Source organism: Dipodomys ordii, unplaced genomic scaffold, assembly GCF_000151885.1.
Source record: "Dipodomys ordii isolate 6190 unplaced genomic scaffold, Dord_2.0 Scaffold27, whole genome shotgun sequence".
NCBI lineage: Eukaryota > Metazoa > Chordata > Mammalia > Rodentia > Heteromyidae > Dipodomys > Dipodomys ordii.
The window spans coordinates 29,658-41,861 of record NW_012267243.1 but is presented as its reverse complement, the minus strand read 5'-3'; the positions used below and the strand labels follow the sequence as shown (position 1 = coordinate 41,861).

At 39.1% G+C, this 12,204-nt stretch overlaps 1 protein-coding gene across 1 annotated transcript in view; it reads right to left on the bottom strand.

The window, feature by feature from the left end:
- Positions 1 to 6,499, bottom strand: part of Grem2 (gremlin 2, DAN family BMP antagonist) — a 93,324-nt gene extending 86,825 nt beyond the window's left edge. Inside the window, exon 1 of the mRNA XM_013015640.1 lies at positions 6,343 to 6,499. The gene's annotated coding sequence lies outside the window, so the exon portion shown is untranslated. The remainder of the gene's footprint in view (positions 1 to 6,342) is intronic.
- Between the last annotated feature and the right edge of the window lie 5,705 nt (positions 6,500 to 12,204).

Below are 12,204 nucleotides of genomic sequence, written 5' to 3'. Positions count from 1 at the left end.
GGATGGTAAGGGATCAGAAGGGTAAACAAAGGAGGAGGCTGCAATGCTTGATAAGAAATGTACGCATTATCCTGCCCATGTAATTGTAACCCCTCTGTACAGTATGTCCACAAAAAAGTAAAATTAAAATAAAAAAATCACATATATATATATACACTTTTATTATTATTCCACAAAAGAAATGACATCTAGGTAACTTCTGAGTGTTTTTCTTATGAATGAGTGCATGGTATTTGTAGGCATACAATGTTATAGTTATAATGAACTTTATTTACAGCTTGCAATGTGGTGGTGAAGACTAAATTAGATCATATGAGTGAACTGTATTCTGTAATCTGGCCCATGTTGTGTTTTTTTGGGGGGGGGTCAGTCATGGGGCTTGAACTCTGGACTTGAGTGTTGTCCGTGTGTTCTGGCTCAAGGCAAGCCCTCTACCCCTTGGGCCACAGCTCCACTTCCAGTTTTCTGGTGGTTAATTGGAGACAAGAGTCTCATGGACTTTCCTGCCCAGGCTGGCTTTGAACTGTAGTCCTCAGATCTCAGCCTCCTGAGCAGCTGGATTACAGGTGTGAGCCACAGGCACTAGGTCCATGTTGTGCATTTAATAAATGTTAGAAAAAAATCTTAATTTAAAAAATGTTAGTAAGGGAAAATTAAAGATCACTTACAAATGAGATTCCTTGAAAACCATTCATTAGATAAATCTCATTTTAGAATTCTTGATCATGCTGTCGTACTATATTTGTGCTTATTAACTATTATATTTATTATATTATTCTTATTTACAATTTTTCATTATACTTAGTAACTATGACCAAAACACTATTTCTGTAATCAAAAGATAGAGTGCATTAATTAGAACTTATAACTGTATGAAAGCAGGCAGAAGCAACTAGTTTTCCCCGTAGGTGATAAGACTGATTTTCAGTTAGAAAAGGCTGCAGAGTTTAGATGAATACTATTTTTAATGCAGACAATGTTTGTAATGGACAAAGTCAATTTAGCATTTCATACAAGCTAGTCCAGTATTAGTCTGCTCAGCATGTTCCTTTTTTCCCCTTTACTGTTTAAATAAATTAGAGTAACGTTTTAGCTTGGAACTGCCACTAATCTATGTCATCAAAATCATATCTGAGAATATTTGTTTTCTAGGCCTCATGTTGTTCAAAAGTTCCCGTACAAGAGGACTTTTCCCTAAGACTTCTGTTTCAAAGTCATTTGCATTCCTTATCTATGAATGGATCGTACACGCACCCGGGTATGCCTCCTGGTGATGATTTCGCTATCTGCCTGAATACTAGAAGCTAATCTATGTCATTTTTATCCCCTTTCCTTTTAGCTGGACATGGTTTTAAATGGAAGGTAATCTGAAAGGGGGAAGAGAAGTTGGAGTTTCTCTGGTGATCTGAGAAGAATTAAGCAATGCTACCATAGAAAGAGAAAAACAGCCATGGAGACTTTCAAAATTTATTCCCCACTTTTGGGAACTTGTTTCTCTTCTTTGTTAATAGTCTACTATTAGACCATTGTGTCTGCTACCATGGTGATGCTAGGTGAATCTCCACCTTCCACCTAAGCTTTCCCAGTTCTGGGGCATAATCCTAGTCCACAGCTGGGAGTGTAGCCCATGCTAACCTGGCTGAGCCAGGGGAGGCACAATGACCTCCCTTTCCTCCCAGACACAAAGAATCTTGACTTTTTCCCTGAAAAAAAAAACATCCTTTGCCTTGATTCAAGGACACCATACTTCCAGTACAGTGCCGTGGCCCCAGAGAAGAAAGAATCCATACACTCAAGGCCTCATTCATGCAAGCACACTGCTGAACAGTGGATGGACATTGGCCTGGGCCTCCTGGGAGCCGTTTCCCCAAAGCATCAAAAATACTCGTGCTGGATGGGAAGGTGGCTCAGTGGTAGAGTGCTTGCCTAGCATGCATAAAGCCCTGGGTTCAATTCCGCAGTACCACATACACAGAAAAAGCCAGAAGTGATGCTGTGGCTCAAGTGGTAGAGTGGTAGCCTTGAGCAAAAGAAGCTCAGGGACAGTGCCCAGGCCCTGAGTTCAAGTTCCAGGACTGGGAAAAAGCAAACAAACCAAAAACATAAAAAAATATATATACTCATGCCTCAAAAAAGAATTGGCTTTCTTCTCCCCATAGCATCCATCCCAAATTTTTGCGTTCTTGACTCTGCATTTCTTTTAATCGACAGATACCATTGATCTAGGATCTCAGACGGCTTCAAAGACCCCTCTGTGTCCCATAAAGCCCACATCTTCAGTGGTAAGATGTGTGGCAGTTGAATCAAAGACAGCAGAGACAAGGTTGCATCTGAAGCTAATATCTTGAACCCAGAAATTACTTTTAATCACTCTTTTTTTCTATCAGAATATGGGTGTCTTGATTTAGATTTAAGATGAACTAGGTTAACCATCTCTGAGCTGCTAAGAGGCAGATTCATGGCTGTACTTGTTCAGTATACATCTTAGACTGTGGATCCCAATCAGACAAGCTATTACAGCCCTGTGTTTTTTTTTTATGAAAGCTATCTTGTTAGTATACTGAAGGTACAGTTGATTGCCAGTGTACAAAATAGATCTTGTGTTCTTTAGCTTACATTTGTGATATTCTTAAAATAAAGGGCATGCTTACTAATAAAGTAGTACATAAGCATTTCCCCTGGATAGCTAACCTAGGAAGTCCCATTCTTCCTCTTTCTGTTTTCTGTATTCTGTATCCCTTTCTCTCACCCTTCTCCTGACAGAGAAAAGAAAAAGACTGCTTGAACAAAGAGTGAGGCTAGTTAAAAGAAAATAAAGTTGAGTTCACTCTTAAATAGGTTGTTACTTTCCTTACTTTGCCAGAGAGTAGCCATTCTGGAAGAAAAACTGGAAATAAGTCCTCCTGGATGACGTATGCCTTAAGACTGTAGACTGTGCTTTCTGGATAAGAGAGTACATCATAATGGAGAGGCACTGCTAAGCCATTTGAAGACCGGGAGCCTTCCCCTGGAGAAGCCCTGACTTTCTCAGAGCTGCATGCTGCCCCCTACTGGCCCACATGCACAACAATGTCAGCCCATCAACTATATTCACTTCAATCCTACACCTGTGTGTGATGTACCAGTGAACACTGAGGACTTCATTAAAAAATATTCAATATCATCAAAAATATATACTAAGATACATACTAACTAAAGATGATTAGGAGAAATGAATTAATTTCCCTTTGATTCCTGGACACATAGTTAAAGATGCCCTCATTTCATATCTGCTGCTTCAGATCAGTTGTTCAACCTTCTCATTCTCCACATTAGTAGCCTCACATGGCACTGGCACTCCTCAACAAAGCAGTATCCCACCTGGAGTTGGATCCTGTTGATAGGCTTGCTGTTCAGAGAGACCTTCCCTATCAGAAGTAGTAAAGTAGGAAATACACTGAAGTTGTGGATCAGTGTTTCAGCAAACGATCTGAGCACTATTTTAGCCTGACACTTGGCCAGATTTGATTCTACATATTAGGTAAACACATCTGTTTCAAAGACAAGGGAACTATGTAGTAAAGGGGAGAAGACAGTGAATCAAACAAGTAAACGGAGCTGTGTGTCTATGCACGTCTTCTCTTTTAGCAATTTGCCTTACATGTTAGTCCTTTGTGAATCTTAAACCCAAAACCAGGTGCATTTTTCCTGACTTAATTCTCCTAAATACCTAAAGAAGCCTAATCGTCAGATTCTGTCTGCAATCTGGCATACTTACTGTGAAAACACTGGAGTGAAAAAGCAGCAAGCCAGGTAGGCTAGTCCCTTCAATATCAGCAAGAACTCAGGGCCTAATGTTTTTGAATCAGAAGAAGACTAAGGAAAGAGTATTTACTTTAAAGAGATTTAAGGACCTGTACTTTGTTTAAACTTTCCTGAACTTATACCCTGAAGATGTAGAGACCCGTATCTACTAAAATTTGTAGAGAATGAGCATTTTTGCTTTCATATAGAAAAATGATAGCACAAAACAATGAATAATATTGTTTAGATTTATCTTTGCAAAGTCATCAATGCCTCAGCTTAAACAAGGTATATATTCGGACTCATACTTGTTCAGTCAGTGCCAACATATCTAATACTGCTTCAGAGTTTGGTAAGAGAAGCAAGTCACCATTTACTTCTGATTTTGCAGTGATAGAAATTACAGCATGCTTATAAATAATTTGAAACTGTCCTTTCAACTACTATTTGAATTTGCTGGGTCAATTATTTTGTATTTTTTGACTAGCAAATGCTTTTTCACTTATTTCTTTTGTGATATAAAAGGAGAAAAATTCATCTATGACATTAAAATATCCTCTCCCAAGTGTAATATTCATGATCATTTGCCATATCTACTCTTCGACACATTTTTTAAAATACCCTGTTGAATTATTATTCACATTAGTTCATGGTCCCAAAATGTAAAGTTTTTATGATCCCATGTATTTCCCTAGATTATGAAAAAACTTAATGATTTGATTTAAAACAATTCAGGCAGGAATCTGTGTGGCTCATATATGTAATGCTAGCTACTCAGGAGGCTGAGATCTCAGAATCCTGGTTCAAAGCTAGCCCAGGGAGACAAATCTAAGAGACTTATCCCCAATTAACCACCAAAAAAGTGGAAGTGAAGCTATAGCTAGAGCACCGTTCTTGAGCAAAAAAGCTAAAAGACAATAAGCAGGCCTTGAGTTCAAGCCCAAGTACCAACACACACACACACACACACACACACACATCAGATCAATATAAATTCTGCACAGTAATACACGGAGCAAATACCTTCCTTAAAATTCCCTTATCTCTTTTGGTCAGGCACATATCTTGGGATAAGAATTGTTCTGAAAAATTATGTACCACTAAGTCATGAATTGACTGTGAATCATGGATGAATGGTTTGGATATGATCTACAGGAAAGTCATTAAGAGTGCCATTTAGACTTAAGATACCACACTTGATTGCCTTGCCCACACCTGCTGCATTCTCTTCTTGAACTACAATCCTTATTTGTGCAAACAATGTGTTTTGATATGCTAGATGCCAGTGGATCACACATCTGATCTTAGCTACTCACGAGGCTGATATCCAAGGATCATGCTTCAAAGCCAGCCTGGGTAGACTATTATATCCAATTACCCACCAAAAAGCCAGAAGTGGAGCTGTAGCTCAAATGGTTGAGTACTAGTCTTAAGCATAAGAACGCAAGGACAGTGTCCAGACCCCGAGTTCAAGACTCAGGGTGGACATTAAAAATTTTTAAAAAGGAGCTTTGATAGCATCTCACAGCAGTTGAATACCAACTGTACATGAGAGTTGTCTGAAGCAAGGCAAGTCTTTTAACCATTTATTCTATCTCTGTTGGTTGGCTTAAAGTACTTAAACAATGTTAATTTAGTCACAAATAATCAAAAGGGGTTAGGTGGAGAATTGTTATATGATCATATTTAAAATTCTGAATCAAACCTATGAAATCACAGGAAAATAAATAGCTTCAAAAATCTTACACCTCAAAACTAAAAGGTGTAACAAGACAGGATGTACTAAATAAGTCTCCATTTTTTAAACAACAGTCTGACTACATGGTGCAGGCTAGCCTGGAACTCACAATCCTCCAGCCTCAGCTTCCTCCAATTGATCCATAACTTTTTAACATGGTAGCATGTAAGGGATTGAAACTCTTCTTATCTGAAGGTGCAAAATACAAGTGTCTTCCATTCATAAGACAAGGTAAAAATAACACACATGCACAGAAAAAGTCACAGATAATCACATTAAAAGATATCAATCACCTTTCTCTTCCTTCTTCAACCACAGCATAATAAGTACACCTTGGCTAGAACCTTTCAAAATAAAAACCCTGCCCAACTCCACTGTGCTGCCTTTTCCTGTAGGGAGAATATCACTCTGATAGGTAGGTGTGAAATGGTCAAAGACTGCTACCTAAACAATACATGCCCTTTGACTAGCTACAGGTCATCATTCTAGTGAAGATCACCTGGAGCGATTCTAGTTACAGATTACAGGCAGCTTGTAAGTCCTGTGGTTAATGAAAACAAAGAGATCAAGGTTAAGGTCTTTGCCTTACACCTACACACAATCCAAGAGGTGATTAAACCTTGTGTCCTCAAAAAAAAAAAAAAAAAAAACACCGGGCGCACTGGTCGCTGTAATTCTCTTGGATGGCCAGGCAAGAAGACACTCACCCAGGGTTTTATGCTGACCGGCCACAGAACAAAGTCCAATTCCTTCTAAGTGCCATGTGAAGGTAGAAATCAGAAACCATGCCTGAGTCAGGTTAGTGGTGGCAAGCGGCATACCTGCAAAAGATGTGCTGAAGCCTCCTTCTCTTCCTCTCCTCGTCCTCCTGGCGTCCTTTCTATCAGTGCCCCCTCGGTTTTTTGCTTTCTCGGGTAACACAGTCCAAAGCCTGGGGGATGTAAGTTTGCTCTCTCCTGGCTGCAGTTTCTTTCAGCAGGTCTGCAGCGGGTTGCAGCCGACTAGGGTGAAGTGCGCCAGGGCTCCGGGAGGACAGAACGTGCCTGGCCACCACCACCACCAGCCCCGGCTCGGGCTGCTGTGACTGCAGATGTGGAAGGAGTCAGGAGACAGCTCTGGCTGCTCTTGGCGCTGCGTGGGGATATTATCACAGTCTGGGATTTCTATTGGCTCTGAATACCAAACAAATCACACCAGCCGCCCCCCCCTCCCCTTCTCCCTTTCACTCAGCACTGGTTTCTCATCTAACCCACAAACATTGCAGCCACACACACTTCAGTCGCTCGCAGTGTTTCTCTTTTCCTTCTTCCAGTCTGTGGATTTACAACCTTGTGGTCAGCGCTAACATTTTTGTTAGCAGACTTCCAATCCAAACGTTTCTTGTTTATGTAGAGAAATTCTCAATCCCTTGAACCCGCAAAAACCGCTCGTTCCCTTCAAATCCTCTTCCCCCTTTGGTAGATGGGTTTGAAATGTGAGGAATGCAGAAAGCCTGTGTGTGATAAGTGGAACCTTCGCGCGCCGCACACATGCGCTCTCTCCCTCCCTCTCTCTCTCTCTCTCTCTCTCACACACACACACACACACACAGAGCCAGGCTCCTTTTGTTTTGAATAATTGAGGTCAGGGAAACTAAAAGCAAGCGGACCCTAATAACCCAAGTGAGAGTTTAATAAAATCTTCAACGAACTCAGTGCAAAACGCTCATTGTTTGTACTTATTTTCTGTTCCAACTAGTGCTAGATTATGGTTACCTCCTCTCCCTCCTTGAATTCAGGGCTCTGCCTCGTCTTTTTTTTTTTGGTTTGGTTTTGGTTTTGGTTGGTTTGTGAGGCTTGAACTCTGAGCCTGGGCTCTGTCCCTCAGCTCTTCAGCTCAAGTCGAGTGCTCTACCACTTGGGCCACAGCACCACTTCCTCTCTATGTTTTTTAGATGGGGCCTTTATACCATCTCTCAGATTTTTTTGCTCGAGGTTGGCATTGTACCATTTGTCCCTCAGCTTTAGCTTCTGCTGCTTCTTCTTCCTCTCCTCCTTGTCCTTCTAATTCTCCTCCTCCTTCTTTTCCTTCTTCCTCTTCCTTCCTTCTCCTTCTCCCTCTTCCTCTCTCCCCTTCTTAAGGCCAACCGGAGATAAGAATCTCACAGATTTTCCTGCCCAGGATGGCTTCTAACTGTGACCTTCAGATCTCAGCCTTCTGAGTATCTGGGATTATAGGCATGCACCACCAGTTCCTGACTAGTCGTGTTTATTCAATACAGAGATTTCTAATTCAAATCAGCTTCCTGGATATCCAAAGAACATGGAAAAGGATACCTTACCAATTCTTGGGTTCTGTGAACTTGGTGGGTTCTATCAGCACCCTGTCTCTGGACAGACTCCTGGTGTCATGTTGGAGAGAACACGTCTAAACTCAGCTGATAAAGGTGCTTATAACTCAATAGGGACTATAAACCTTTGGCTCCTCATTGGAAAAAGAATACAAGAAAAGGTTCCTGAGGTCTCCCATGATGCCTAGCTGGAAAAAAATCTCACCTTTCACCATGTTTTGTAAAACAGATCCTCCTTTAGCCTTTTCTTCAAATTAGTTTCTCTGGCATTCATGGAAATTTCAGTCACAGTTATTCTTGACAAGTTGCCATTGCTTTGGAAATCACTGAGCTCTGTTTAGATTTTGATCATAGCTTAACAATGATTTAGTCCTGCATGATCCCCATTTATATATTAGGTTTATAATAATTGGATTCTTGACAAGTCATAGCAAGTTTTTCAATGACATCATAGAAATTTGTAATTAGCTTTTGCAATTATCACCAAACATTTTATCTTTCTTTTCTTACTTGGATATTCTAAGTATTCTAAAATGGAATCTTTTTACCAAATGGTCCAGCTGCCCCATACTCTGATTTCTCTTCAGATCATATGAATATACTGCCTTTTACAAAATGAGCTACCCTAGTATCATCTAACATTAACAACAATAACAAAAAAAGCAGCACAAAACCAAATTTGGCTGCCAGTTCCTGCTAACCACAGTCCAACTTGATATGATAGGATCACTTTAACAACCTTTCCTACAGGTAAACAACTAAAAATTAATAGTATCACCATAAAGCTTTAAAATATAGAGTACAATGAGTTTCTTAAACACATTTTTATTAGCATCAATTGTACAGGGCTATTTCATTTGGGAATATCAGTCCATCTATACAAACAGTGTACCTGGATCAGATTTACCCTTCATCCTCCCTCTTTCCCCACCCCTTACCCAAACCAATCTCAACAAGCTTCATTGTTCCAGGTTCACACATGTCCATAAAGTACTGTGATCATGTTCACTACCTATGAATGTCTATTTTTTCTTTTAAAAAATATTGTAAAAGTGATGAACAGGGGAGTTCCAGTTATATAAATAAGGTCATGAGTACATTTCTATCAAGCATTGTTACCTCCTGCTTTGTTTTTCCCCTACCCTCCGTTCCCTCCCCACCTCCCCACATTTCTTTTTAAACAGTTACCCCTCCCTCATTTTCTCCCACTTGCTACTCTACACTCCCCTCCACCAAGTTCTAAAAGTTTGTTTCCAACATAATGTCTAGTAGGTATCATTGTTGTATTAGTTCATCTTTTCTCCTGCTGTTTCTGTGCTTCCTTTTCCCTTCTATGCATCAGATAAGCTTATATACAAGACAGAGGGTAAAGAAAACTAAAACAGAATGAAAAAATAGAAATAACTACATACAGGGCATAATAAGAACCTCTTGTTTCCAATTCTTGGAGTTCATTTTGATATGCTTCATTATATATGGTCTTACACACTTAGCAATTTGGATATTGTGATCCCCTACAAAGAATATCATAAGCATATTCTAGTTATTACAAATGAGGGAAACCATGAAGCCTATTGTGAATTTTTTTAAGGAGCTCAAAAGTCCAACAAAGAACAGACTCCTAGGTAAGATTTTCTAGATTCCACAGATGGAAAAGCATAAGGTACAAAAGTAACTTGTTAGAGGTTTGCTGAAACTATTGGAAGTTAGTATGACTGCTTTCTTCCTATCCTACAGCAGATTACCCTCCTATGCAGACTAAATAATTCAAAGAAAAGTGAATGATTAAGTTAGCAAATTCTAATTTTTGCCTTCCTTTGCACACAAGAGCTAACAATTCATGAAAACATCTCTTCAACCATATATATATATATATACATGTATGTATATATATACATACATATATATAGTAAATAGTAAAGATACTGTACAGAGGGGTTACAGTTACATGAGCAATTTATATGAGTCCATTTCCTATCGAACATTGTCACCCCCTCCTTTGTTTTTCCGTTACCATCCCTTCACTTCCCTTCCCTTCCCACCCACTTCCCCAACTCCTCCCACTCCCCTACCCCACAAAGTACTAAAGTTCGTGTTCAGCATAGTGTCTTGTACATCTCATTGTTACAATAAGTCATCCTGTATCCTTGTTTCAACATTTTGTTATTTCTCTTCCTCTCCTCAAATTAGAAAAATGTATATAGAAGATGGACACCAGAATGAAATACAGTGACAACAGGGGTTATACCATGGAACATACAAAGAAACAAAAAAAAATAACATAGTACATTATAAGTTCATTAAAAAGAACAAGAAAGATAAAATCTCCTGTGTCCTTATCTTGGGGCTCATTTTGCTTAGCATACATTTTGTACATTATTTCAGAACCAGTCATATCTCCAGACAACTTGCCCATCATTTTCCATTTTAGAATAAAAGACAGTGGCAGTTAAAAATCACAATAACAAAATAAATCCACAAAACTACCACTGCCCAAAACACAAAAACAAAGAAACAAAAACAAAATAAAGCGAAATATGTTCAGAGAGGTTCTATTAATTGCTTTTTGTTTCAGGTCTATTATAACACCTCATATCACCAAAAATAATGTAAGTAAAATCATAAATAACTTAGAAGCACAGATAAGGTGGTAATACATTCCTATAATATGGACACTGAGCTGGCTCAGGCCGGAAGCTCTGGAGATTGAGACCAATCTGGGTTACATTGAAAAACCCTACAATATGCTGTTAGTTCATGTGTGTGATCCTACCTACTTATGAGGTTGAGGTTCAGAAGATTGAGATGCAGTCAGCCCAACCAGAAGAGTCTGAAAGACTCCATTTCCAATGAATTAGCAAAATATTTGGTTGGAGGAGTTGCTCAAGTGGTAAAACATCAGTCATGAACAAGTAAGCCAAACAAGAGCACAAGACCCCAGGTTCAAACCTTCACACTGGCATGAAGCAAAAATAAAAGAAAAAGAAAACACATACACAAAATCTTATCTTTAAACATAAAAGGCACAAGGTCAGGCACTGGTGTCTCATGCCTGTAATCCTAGCTCCTCAGGAAGTTGAGATCTGCGGATCGTGGTTCAAAGCCAGCCTAGGCAAGAAAGTACAAGAGACACTTATTTCCAAAAAAACCACCAGATAACAGGAAGTAGCACTGTGGCTCAAGTGGTTGAGCAGTAGCCTTGAGCTGAAGAGCTGAGGCCCAGAGTTCAAGCCCCATGATTGACAAAAACAAAAAACAAAAACAAAAAATACCAAGCACAGATTAAATTTTCAAATTCAGTTTTCTCTCCTCTGGGTAATGAAGAGAAAAACTGGGTGATTTAAGGGACAATTCTTACAAGGAATCAGTTCAATGATTAGGGGGAAAATGAATCATCAGCATATTTTCTTATTTATGCTTTGACCATGTGCTACGTTAAAAGGCTGTTTTTCCACAGATATTTTTCAAATGCTGGATTTCACTAAGCCCATAGTAAATGACACTGGAATTGTTATAATAGTCTTGCAACTCAATAGGAGCAATAGTTGACCACTGTGCAAATTAATGGCGAAACAATTTTATGTCCTCTTCCCCACACTCCAGCCATGTCAGTATCCTTCTATGTGACACTTTTAAACAGCAGACAGTCACACACTGGTATAAATCCAGGAGAGCTGATAGGACTGTGATTCTGAGATGCTAGAGTGTACAGCATATTTTGTTTTTGAGAAAGTGCTTGGAGTGGCGATCATGATGCATTTATAGATACTAAGTATGGAAAAGAAAGTGCTTATAGCCCATATGGTGCTTCAAATCTAGTGATTTTCACCAATATTTTCTTCTCTTTCATAATTGACATTTTTATTGTACTTCTGATATCTGTATAAATGTGTAAGTGAACCAGATTCTACGCCATAATCTGAAATATTAATTTACAAACATGTTCAAATACTTAGGAAACAATTCTGAAGACAAATACTTTTTTTACTTGAGTCTTTAAAAGGCTCATGGATACTGCTGAGAGATTGTGGGTTTAGGGAGAGGATATTTTACTTTTTCCAGTATCAAATTTGAATTCGAGGCCTCACGTTCAGCTTCTCAGCTCAAAACTGGCATTTATCACTTGAGGCATAGTCCCAGATTAGCATTTTAATGGTTAATTGGGGATGAAGTGTAGCCAATTTTTCTAAGAGGACTGGTTTGAAACTTCTATCCTCCAGGCCTTATCCTCCTGGGTAGTTATGACTATAGCATGAGTCAATAGTGATAATTTTACAAAGATATGTTTATGATATAAAAGATAGGAAGAATTTTAAAGAATCTCTCTGACTTAAGCATTTCTTGGTAGAAAGTA